This window comes from Simochromis diagramma, unplaced genomic scaffold (genome assembly GCF_900408965.1).
Source record: "Simochromis diagramma unplaced genomic scaffold, fSimDia1.1 OVJJ01000816.1, whole genome shotgun sequence".
In the NCBI taxonomy this organism is placed as follows: Eukaryota; Metazoa; Chordata; class Actinopteri; order Cichliformes; family Cichlidae; genus Simochromis; species Simochromis diagramma.
The window spans coordinates 18,651,064-18,661,583 of NW_024386908.1; the positions used below are offsets into that span (position 1 = coordinate 18,651,064).

Below are 10,520 nucleotides of genomic sequence, written 5' to 3' on the forward strand. Positions count from 1 at the left end.
TTCCTCTGACTCACGCTTCCTGTTTCCTGTCTGGGTTGCCAAGGAAACGGATGTTTGCCAGGAAAAAGCTGAGAACCTGGACTTCACTGATAACACACAAACACTCACATTTAACTTCTATCTTTGTGACAGACCCTGTTGAAATTTCCTTAACTGTAACTTGATTTGACATTAAACCCTCAAATAGGCATGCGATAAAAAGACAACCCAATGATGGTATAATAATAATTATTACATTAGTCCTCATAAAAACAGCTATACAAGAACACAGACATACACATACGCAGCTTTTTAACATTTTATGCCCCATCACTGAAAATTTAAGAGGCAACCCAGAGGGCTGAAAAATGAAGCTGAAGAAAAATTGCAATTGCTCTAATGTCCACTTGAGGCAGGCTTCTTGAGTACCATATTCCCATATTTCTGCATAAATCAATAGATGGAAGAGGATATGACATTGTGCTGGTTTTGTTATTTGTTAGGAAGATTGTAAAAGACCTACCATATTATTCAAGTTAAGACGATTTGAAGGAAGAAAAATTGAGAAAAAATCCTGACCTCTGGGATTAAGACACAGATTGTGTTTAAATGCCTGAATGTAAATGTTAACTATAAAAACAGAATTCAGACAGACTAGACTCAGAATACATGCAAATTTGATATAAGGTCCAGAAGCCCTGTTATAGGATCATACATTAATGCTCACAGAGTTAATAAAATGGAAAAAAAAGGTTAACACTAAAAATCTATATTTCTTACTATATTTTTTTTACTGATGCTCATCAGGTAAACACCAAGACAAACGCTACTGAAAACGTTTAGACCCTTCCGCTATTCATCCAGGAATGTTGATGTTGTTTCCAGAGAATTAACTGGGCGATTGACATCGATTTCATCCAATCACATTTTCCTAACTGTAACCTGATTCTAACCTGAAACCCCACTAAACTCTGCACTAACATTATTACCCAATAAAATGTCCCCGCACTCACACTAGTTCTCACAGCTGAACAAGAACACATGCACATACACATATTCTTGTATATCTTGTTGAGGTCCCTCATTGACAATTGCTTTGATGTGACTTCATTTAAACCTGAACCATCAAACAGGCCTCTAAGAAAGCAAGGACCTGACAAAATGTCCTCAGAAGGTCAAACGCTTACAGAAGTCCTCACAATGATACCTGAACAAGAACACATCCACATATTCTTCTATTTACATCTTTTTGAGAAGCCTCATTGTTATTTCCTTAGCTGTAACTACAGAACAGAACTAAAAGTACTTAAAAAAAAGGTCTAATACTCACAGTCCGAATAAACATGGATGAACAAGACCACATTAATTGTGTCCTAATTTGTATTTGATATATTTCACATCCAACATGAAGTATTAAAACCTGCTGTTACATTATGTGATGAACACATTACAAATCCCCCCCAAATCCTGTGTGGATTAAACGATCTTTGGAGATTTTTAAAAATATTATAGCCCATCACAACACCAAACGCAGCACAGCATGTACCCTATTTACAAGTGTTGTCTGTACATGTCTTTTCTGTGTCATCGAGCTCCATTGTTGTCCAAAAAAACCATCAGTGAGCTGCACTGTTGCTCAGAGAGAAAGACTGTTCCTTCTATTTATAAATGTAGACACTAGAGTTTATTCAGAGACGACTGCAAAGACTAACAGTAGCGATCACTTTCACGTCTAATTTAGGGTTATAGTTACCCTTTAGGCCTGTAGTGAGTTTGCATTGTTTGCCTGCAAATCAATCACTTCATGAATAATAACAAACAGGCGTCTTGTAGAGAAACATACTGGGATGATTACTGTGGGATTGTTTTGTTTTTCTGATGGCCTTTATGAACCACAGATTTGACAAAACCAACTGAAACTTTTAAGTGCTTTTAACGGTTTGAGTATGTGAAATCTGAATATAAGTAGGGAACACAACAGTTGTCCAGAAATTATGCCAAAATATATTGATTACCCTGTGGTGCTGTTTCCAGCAGAGGTCAAAAGATTAAAAGATGGATTGGGGCCCCGCATACTGTACATGTTTATTGGTGTGAAGAAAGGGCTGAATTTGAAAGTGAAGCTGTTGATTTACCTAAGCTCTGCTGCTACTCTTCCACATCGATAGGAGACAGATGAATTGATTAGGGCATATATCTGCGATACCTAATCTGCATCTCCTAGGTGAAGGTAAGTGTTCTTGGCATGCCCTACTGGGAGGAAGACTCAGGGAAGATCCAGGACATGCTGGACATATTATGTCTCATAGCTGGCCTGGGAATTTCCGGATGAGCTAGAAGAGGTTGTGGGGTCTGGGTTTCTCTGCTTAGACTTGATGGATGGATGTTCAACTGCTTGTTAATGGAGGTGTCTAATACCCCAATCACATGGCAGCAGCTTGATGCTTCTAGGTATATAGAAATGGTGAAGACGACCTACTGAAGTTCAAACCAACCATGGGGAAGAAATGCTATCTTTTTGGCTATTAGGATTTTCCCATACAATCAAAGTGGTTATCTGCGTTACCCTATCTCAAACAAACACTTGTTACAACCAAAGTATATAAAAGAGCATCTCTGAATGCTTATGTCGAACCTGGAGGTGGATGGGTGATAGCAGCAGAACGACACACCAGATGCCACAACAGAAAACCGAGGCTATAATTCACACAAGTTCCAAAATTTGACATTGAAGACTGGAAAAATATTGCTTTGTCTGATTTCTGCTACAGAATTTTGAATAACTAAAATGAAAACAAGGATCCATCATACCTTGTATTTTCTGGGCACACTCTGTTCCCCTTAGTAGCAACTGTGAAACCTGTACACCCCACAGCCTACCTGATTACTGGTGCTGACTATGTCCATCCCTTTATGACCACACTACGCCCATCTTATGATGGCTGCTTCCAGCAGGATTACAATCCATGTCATAAAAGTTCCTATCATTTCAAACTAATTTCTTAGTTAGCCTGGGACAACCAGATAACTCACAGTCTAGGCAGGTAGGTAGAACACTAGGGTCTTAGTGGGAAGACCCCCCCTAGTAGATGCCATTATAACAGACGCTATAATATGACAATGAGTTCACTTTACTTAAGTGGCCTCCACAGTCACCAGATCTCACTGGATGTGGTGAAACAACAGATTTCCATCATGGATGTATGTAAGTATGCAGCAACTGTGTGATGCCATCATGCCAACACACATGTTAACATGTACCCAACCGCCAGACACTTAAAGCTACAGTTTGACTCAGGCCTAAACTTTAACTGAGACATCAGGAAAGTCTTCCAGTCTTGCTTCAACAAAATCAGATCTGTCACCACAATTAAACCAGTGCTTTCAAAATGTGATCTGTGAAAAAGTCGTCCATGCATTTATTTCCAGGTTAGATTACTCTAGCTTTCTTTTGTTTTTTTTGGTATAAATGAAATGTCACTCGTCTCCAACTGGTTCAAAATACAACAGCTCTGGTTCTTACTGGTTTAAGCAGATGGCGTCACATCACCCAGATCCTGGCTTCTCATCACTGGCTCCCTGTGGGTTTTAGAATTGATTGTAAGATTTTACTGATATTTTTAAAGCCCGATGTGGTTTGGCTCCAAGCTGCATAGCAAATATGTTGACCCCACATGAGCCAATTCAAAGCCTTAGCCCTCCTGGCTGTTCTGAGACTTAAATCTAAAGTAGATGATGTTTTTGCCATCAGGACTTTGGAATGACCTACCTTTGAAATCAGTGTGACTTCTCAGAATTGCTTCTAAAAATCACATATTTATGTGTTTTATATGATGCATTCTCTCTTTCGTTGCTCTTTCTGACATTTATTGTTCTATCATATCTTATTGTTTTGTAATTGCTAGTGTATCATTTAAAAAATGTGTTGTATACTTTTATGGAGAGTTGTACTGTTTTAACTTCCCATTCACACTATTGTTTTATTTTTGGCCATACCGTGTGATGTCTGTCAAGAAACTTTGTCAACTCTTTTTTTAAATATATGTCAATAAAGTTATCTCTCAGAGGCAAATTCTGAACCAAAAAACTAGAAATCTTATAGTTTTTTTAAATCAAAATTGCAACTACTACTAAAAAATATTGTATTGAACTTGTATAGATCACAAACCCTAAAAACTCTGCCTCTCCAGCTTTTTATTAGGACTACTCCTGTTTTTAAAAAGTCATGGTGTACATTACCACACATGCTTCATAAAAGAATCACTATCAGGGCTTCTAAGCTTTCTGAGGCTGAGGATCAGGGTTTTATCACAGGGAGTAGACCAAACCACACAGCAGCATGTCACACCAAACCACTCTGGGGATGGTGTTTGTGCTGATATGTGATGGCAGTAGGAACTTATGATGCCACTGCTGTACCTCACTGATTGAACCTCAGCATATATAGTTTCACTGTGTGCAGTTTAACCCTTACACTGAAAGTTATTCTCTATGTTAGCCATCTGATGAGAGATAATTATATGTAAACCAGCCAAACTAGCTAACTCTCCAAATTCAAAATCAATTAAATTTTATTTATATAGCGCCAAATCACAACAACAGTTTCTTCAAGGCGCTTACTAGTTTGTTTATTTTATCCTTTGTGTCCGACCTGGAGCCTATATCCTTTCTGGTTTACTACTGACTGACCTCATAAGCAAAGAGGCGCCTTCCTACCGTAAATCAGCCAAATAACAAAATACAAAAATATTTTAAAGGTTGAAGGTTTATACCAACTTCTCTATGTTTTTGTTTGAGCTAGCTTACTGCAAACTTCCAATTCACCTCTACATTTGATTATAATATCTGGAAACTTTATTGGACTTGTTATAGGTTTTGGCCCTTGAAACTCTTAGTGCTAACTCTGTCCTTGTTTACTTTTGGGAAATAAAAGAAGATATGGACCTAGAAAAGGTTAATACCATCACACTTAACAATCAGATAGTCACTGTGGATGCATTATCTTGGCCTTCAGTGATGCTGTAAGGAATCTTGGAGTCATCATATCCTTTAACTCGCACATAAAAGACATCTGGAGGACCACGTTCCTTCAGTTACTTAATTTGTCAAAATTAGGAACACCCTGTCTCAGAATGAAAGTGAAAAATGGCCTTTATCCTTAATATCAGGAAGTCCTAACAGCTCTCTGAAAAAGCCTCCAGGTGATCCGAAAATGCTGCTGTGAGAGTACTAAGAGACATCATATTTCTCTCATATTGGCTTCTCTTCATTGCCTTTCTGTAAAATCCAGAATTGAATTTCAAACAATTGTCCTTATACGAGATGAGATTTCTCACTCGCCTAAATGAGTCGAAGTAGCTGCGCAAACAGACCAGTTTGTTTTAGCCGAACCAAAGTGAAAACATCCCTAAATTGAATCTTGAATTCATGACTTTAATTTGATGATAATTTCAGTCCTCTCCCAGCAGTTGAGAGAGCTTTTGACTGCATTTGCATTCATTATGTATCTGCGCTCTTGCTGCACTTCTCGCCACATGTGTCGCTCTGAATATAAACAGCCACATCCTGATAGCACCTCTGAATGCTTCAGGTGTGCTCACAGCTGGATTTAAAGCCATCCATCCATTTGTGGTCAGATCACCAAAGATGCTTTTTATTGTAAGGTGTGAACAAGATGTGTGTGTGTGTGTGTGTGTGTGTCCTGGAAATGCAGCTCCCCTGGCCATTACCATGGTAACCAATAGCAGGAGCTGATAATACACACTGAATTTCTCTCCCTCTGACACACACTTTATCTTGTCAAGTTTCGCACATCACTGGGAACCTAAAATCTGAGGAGAATCTGTACTTCTCACATTAGAGTAAGAACAAGAATTCTTACAGCATCTGATACAATGGACTGAATGAGCATCAGTGTCTTCTCCTGAATGAGACAAAGCACAGCAAATTGGAAAAGATAAAAACCAAAAAACGATTTCTGATCTCGAGACATAACATAATATTGTTTCAACATATGCATCCAGCGTTTTCTCATTATACTCAAGGCATCACTTGGCATCGGTGCCCTGACGAAGTGGTTGCAGCAATATCTGTAGCCAAGAGATAAAGGCCTCGTTTTACAGCCCCACAGTGCCCACTTTAGGTGGTGGAAGAATACACTGTATGTATGTCAGGTATGTGTTTTTCTCCTGTTTTTTTTCCTTTGCTGATTTGTTTTATGTAAAAACTTAGTTTGATTTAGTTCCTGAACTCTACCTGGTTTGGTTTAGGTACTAAACACTACTTAGTTTAGCTTATGCTACTGTTGTTTTGACTATTTACAGAGACATTTGCTTACAGAGAGCCTATGGAGAGGCATTTTTATTCATCATAAATGAGCTCCTGTGCAGTCCTCCAAAATCCGAACTGCACACCGGATGCAAATCTAATTCTAAATGGGTGACTAGTAGACCAGAACAAGGAAAGAAGAGACAAAGGAGTTCACCAGGAACAGGAGAAGAGGAGAAAAAGACACCAAAGACCAAAAAGCTCAGACAGTGGGTACAGTGGACACTTTTTATTGTTTTTAACGATTGTTTTAATATCAGCTCTTTGTATGTTAGAACATCTCTCTGCAGCTGTCTCATGGACCAACAACAGCACAAGAGTGTCCAAGGGTGGACACTCTTGTGCTATCCCATAAATCACCACAGAGATACTTTTAAAGATAGCATGACCATTAAAAGATTTTTTCTCAATATTACATCTCGTTGCAGCCTTATATTTGATATCGATATTTTTAAATCTTTTAATGGTCATGCTATCTTTAAAAGTATCTCTGTGGTGATTTATGGGATCAAAAACAACCGCAAAGACCACAGAATGACAAACGGACAATAAAGACTCAAAGAGACTGTAAATGCAAATGCCAATGCAAACATGTTTTCCAACAAAGATACAAGACAATTAGTGTTTCTGGCCTCAGGGCCTTCATGGACTAAATGGGGGTTAGCGTGGCCAAGGCCAGCCTGTTCGGGGCCTTTAGGAGGTTTCCACACAGCTGGACCTTTGGAAACATCTGTTAACTACAATTTTCACCATTTTCCACACAAATAAATTCTAATAGTGTAATCACTCCTCTGAGAAATGTAAATGAGCTTAATGGACAACAAAACAACCCTTTTTAACAATTAGGCTAACTAAAAAAGTTGAAGCTGGCTGCAACAGCCAGTCCCCACAGACTCCTACATTTAAATGTCGAACTTTACAGAAGAAATAAACAGGTTTCTAACATTGCTAGTGTGTAAAAGTTTCACCACTAGATGTCAGTGGATCAGCTGATTTTTGCTTTATTACCCCTCCCAGTTCAAGTGCATAACAATAGCTAAGATGGCTGCTGTATGACAAAAATGTTTCAGTCTCCAAAATAGCTGAAGCCAACCTGTATGTTTCTACTACTGTTAGTACTGGAACCTGCAGATTTTCCCTATTTGTGGAAGGCTGTCAGTCCACTGCTTACCTCAGCTGTTAATGCTGGGTGAGAAGTCTCTACACTCTTTACCCTGGAGTCATCAGTCAGAACTGTTACAGGTCATTGATACAAGTCACTTCTGACTGATGACAACTATACTGTGGTGAGTTGTTGAGGATATGCTGAATTTTTCTGTCTGAAAGCGCTGCTTTTTTGTTGCTGTTATTTTTGTTAGCTGTGGTTAGCTGCCAGTAGCTAGTCTTAGCGAAACTGTCTTTGAATTGAATCTAACATTGTCTCTACGATGTGAGAATGTAATCAATATCAGAGGAAAGGTATGATTTTTAAAAATCTGGCCAGCTTCAGTCACAAGCCAGCTTCCACAAACTGCAAACCGGATTAATTATAAGATGTCAGATGTCTTGTCTTGTTTGATGAGTGAAGAACGCCATTTATACCATTCATTCAAAACCATGATCTGGCATTTAAGAATGGAGTTTTTCCAAAGCGTTCCAGAAAAAAAATCAGCCTCTATGACTTTTTTAATTACACTTTCTTTTTGCATTAATTTGTCATATAAATTTCTTTCACAACAGCTTTTAACCACCTAGCTGTGACAGCAACAAGATGTCAAAGAGAGTCAGTGCTTTAGAAGAAGATCCACTTCCTGTTCCTGTTTTAAGTGGGGTTTTTTTCTTTCTCTTTTTTTAGTGGGATGGGCTGGAGGGGATCATGTGTTTAGGTGGTCGGTCTGAGACTACAGCCTACACATTGACAGCTGCGCTTACATAACACACACATACTCAAAGGACAGTAAAGTGATGCTGGAGGAAATAGAAACAGGAAATAAAAAGGCAGGACAAGAGAGGAAAGGAAAGGAAAGCAGAGGAGAGGAGAAGAGAAGGGGAAGGAGGTATGCAGACATAAAGGAATTAAGATAGAGAAGGACATGAGAAGAGTAAAGGAATCAAGAGGAAAAAAGGAAGAATGCAGAATAAAAATTAAGGAAGGAACAGACAAGGTAAGGTACAGAAGAGGTGAGATGAAAAACAGAGACACGGGGATAAAGAAAAGAGGAAGGGGACAGATTGGCAAAGGAAACTAATGGGGGGGGGGAGAAAAAAGTATGAAGAAAGAAAAACAGACCAAGAGATAGAAAGGAAAGGAAAGGAGGAGATGAAAGACAGTTAGGGAAAGGAAAGAGATGGGAAGGAGGGATGAGGGAAGGAAACATATGATAAGAAGAGGTAAAAATGGTTAAGTGTGAATAAAAGGAATCGCGACTTTTAAAGTTACAAATTACCGATTCACACACCTACACACACACTTGCAAACATATTGCTGAAACATCATCCAAACAAACCTTTAACACACACACACACACACACACACATAGAGCGCTGCAGAGAGAGACTCACCCAGAAGATTGCCGACTCGTTCTCCATGATGATAAACTGAAAAGAAAAGATGGAGAGAGAAACACAGAGGAGGAGGAGAGGATGGGAGAGGATGGAAGATGAGGAGAAAAGAAGAGGAGGAAGAAGAAGAAGAAGAGGAGTATCTGGAGACAAAAAGAGAGAGGAGAAGAAGAGGGAGAGAGAGGGAGAGAGAGGGAGAGAAGCAGGATGAGTGGAAGGCTGGTCGGCTCAGCCCACACACTGCTAGCATGACACACTGTGGATGCAAGTGTGTGTGTGTGTGTGCACGTGTGAGTGTGCACGTTGTCTCCCACTCCAATGCGTGGGTTAGAAAACACACCTCTCTCTCGCTCTCTTTCTTTTTTCCTTGTCTTTTCTCCCTCGCTCGCTCGCTGTGAGCATGAGAGAGAGCAGAGAGAGAGAGAGGGGGTAAGCAGTGTGGGCGTGGAGGAGCGGCCCCATCACCATGGCAACGATGAAACCTGGTTGGGGGGGGAATTCAGCATCTGAGCATCATCACTAGCATCCAATGATGATGATGATGATGAGCCCCATTTAAAGATGGATGTGGGAAAAACAATAAATAAATCACACACTTTTAACTTGAATTTCAAGAGACTCGACCAATCAGAGTGCACGTGGCCCACAATCACATGACTCTTTCCCCTTCTTCACATGTAAACCTCTCACCCGTCACTCAGCCATACTATATGTACGCACCACTCACAGAGCGCCACCCTGAGGAGTTTAACACGTCACCACAGGCCTCCTCTGAAAGCTAAATCTGGGCATAAACGATTGACCCGGAGAAAAATGTTTTGAAGTGTTCCATGTTTGGGTGAAAAACCCGAATAAATCTCTTTATATGCACTTTCCAATCATTTAACATGGAGACATGTTGGTTTCTGTGTAATGGACAGACGTGCTACCTAAAGTTAAGGGCAGGGAGCGGCAGAAGACATCAGCTGTGATAAACAAACAATAAACAGTTGTTTTGACCAGTGAGGAAACAGGTGGATCCAAGGCACACCGACAACGGTGTGTTCACAGTAACCGGCAGAAGAAAATCTGAAGTATTTCAAAATCAGAAAACATGAACAGATAAGTTTAAATACTGTTTGTACATTTAAGAGCCAAAAGAAATAATTAATTATGCTCTTGTTTTAGACTTGTATTCTTTGTAATGGCCACCAGGGGGCCACACTTGTGGCTGCAAAAGGTCTTGTGGTCCTATAGAAATGTGCGGGAAAACCTCTCTAAATACCTTCCTGATGAGTTTGTGAGCCCATTCAAAGAAAGGAAAGGACTAATACCAAACAATCAAGATGGTGACGTTGAAAACACTCAAGGCTTCAGAAGAGGACTTCACAAATCAACAGGTGACATCATGTTCATATTGTCCATGTTTTACACCGACTGTGGTTCTTCTTCTTGTTTCTTAGGCTACTAACTTCAGGGGCTGCCTCAGTGGATCATCCCATCCCATCCTGAGCATCCTCCACACTGTCACACCAACCCTCTCCATCCTGACCTTCCCCTTTCCCCCCTGTTGTCCATGGTTATACTGCAGAACTGTGTGCAGAACTTGTTCTTTATCTTCCAATCACACAGAGAAAAAGTTGCTATTGGTGCGTCACAGCGCCCTTCTAATGCAAAGGGAAGTGATTATACAG

At 39.8% G+C, this 10,520-nt stretch overlaps 1 protein-coding gene across 8 annotated transcripts in view; it reads right to left on the reverse strand.

Moving 5' to 3' along the window:
• Positions 1–9,118, reverse strand: part of shank3b (SH3 and multiple ankyrin repeat domains 3b) — a 65,930-nt gene extending 56,812 nt beyond the window's left edge. For 4 of the 8 annotated variants that reach the window (XM_040035909.1, XM_040035903.1, XM_040035907.1 and 1 more), the window contains exon 1: positions 8,848–9,115. The gene's annotated coding sequence lies outside the window, so the exon portion shown is untranslated. Of the gene's footprint in view, positions 1–8,847 lie in introns of all 8 variants that reach the window. The other 4 variants (XM_040035904.1, XM_040035902.1, XM_040035905.1 and 1 more) reach the window with 3 other exon arrangements.
• Between the last annotated feature and the right edge of the window lie 1,402 nt (positions 9,119–10,520).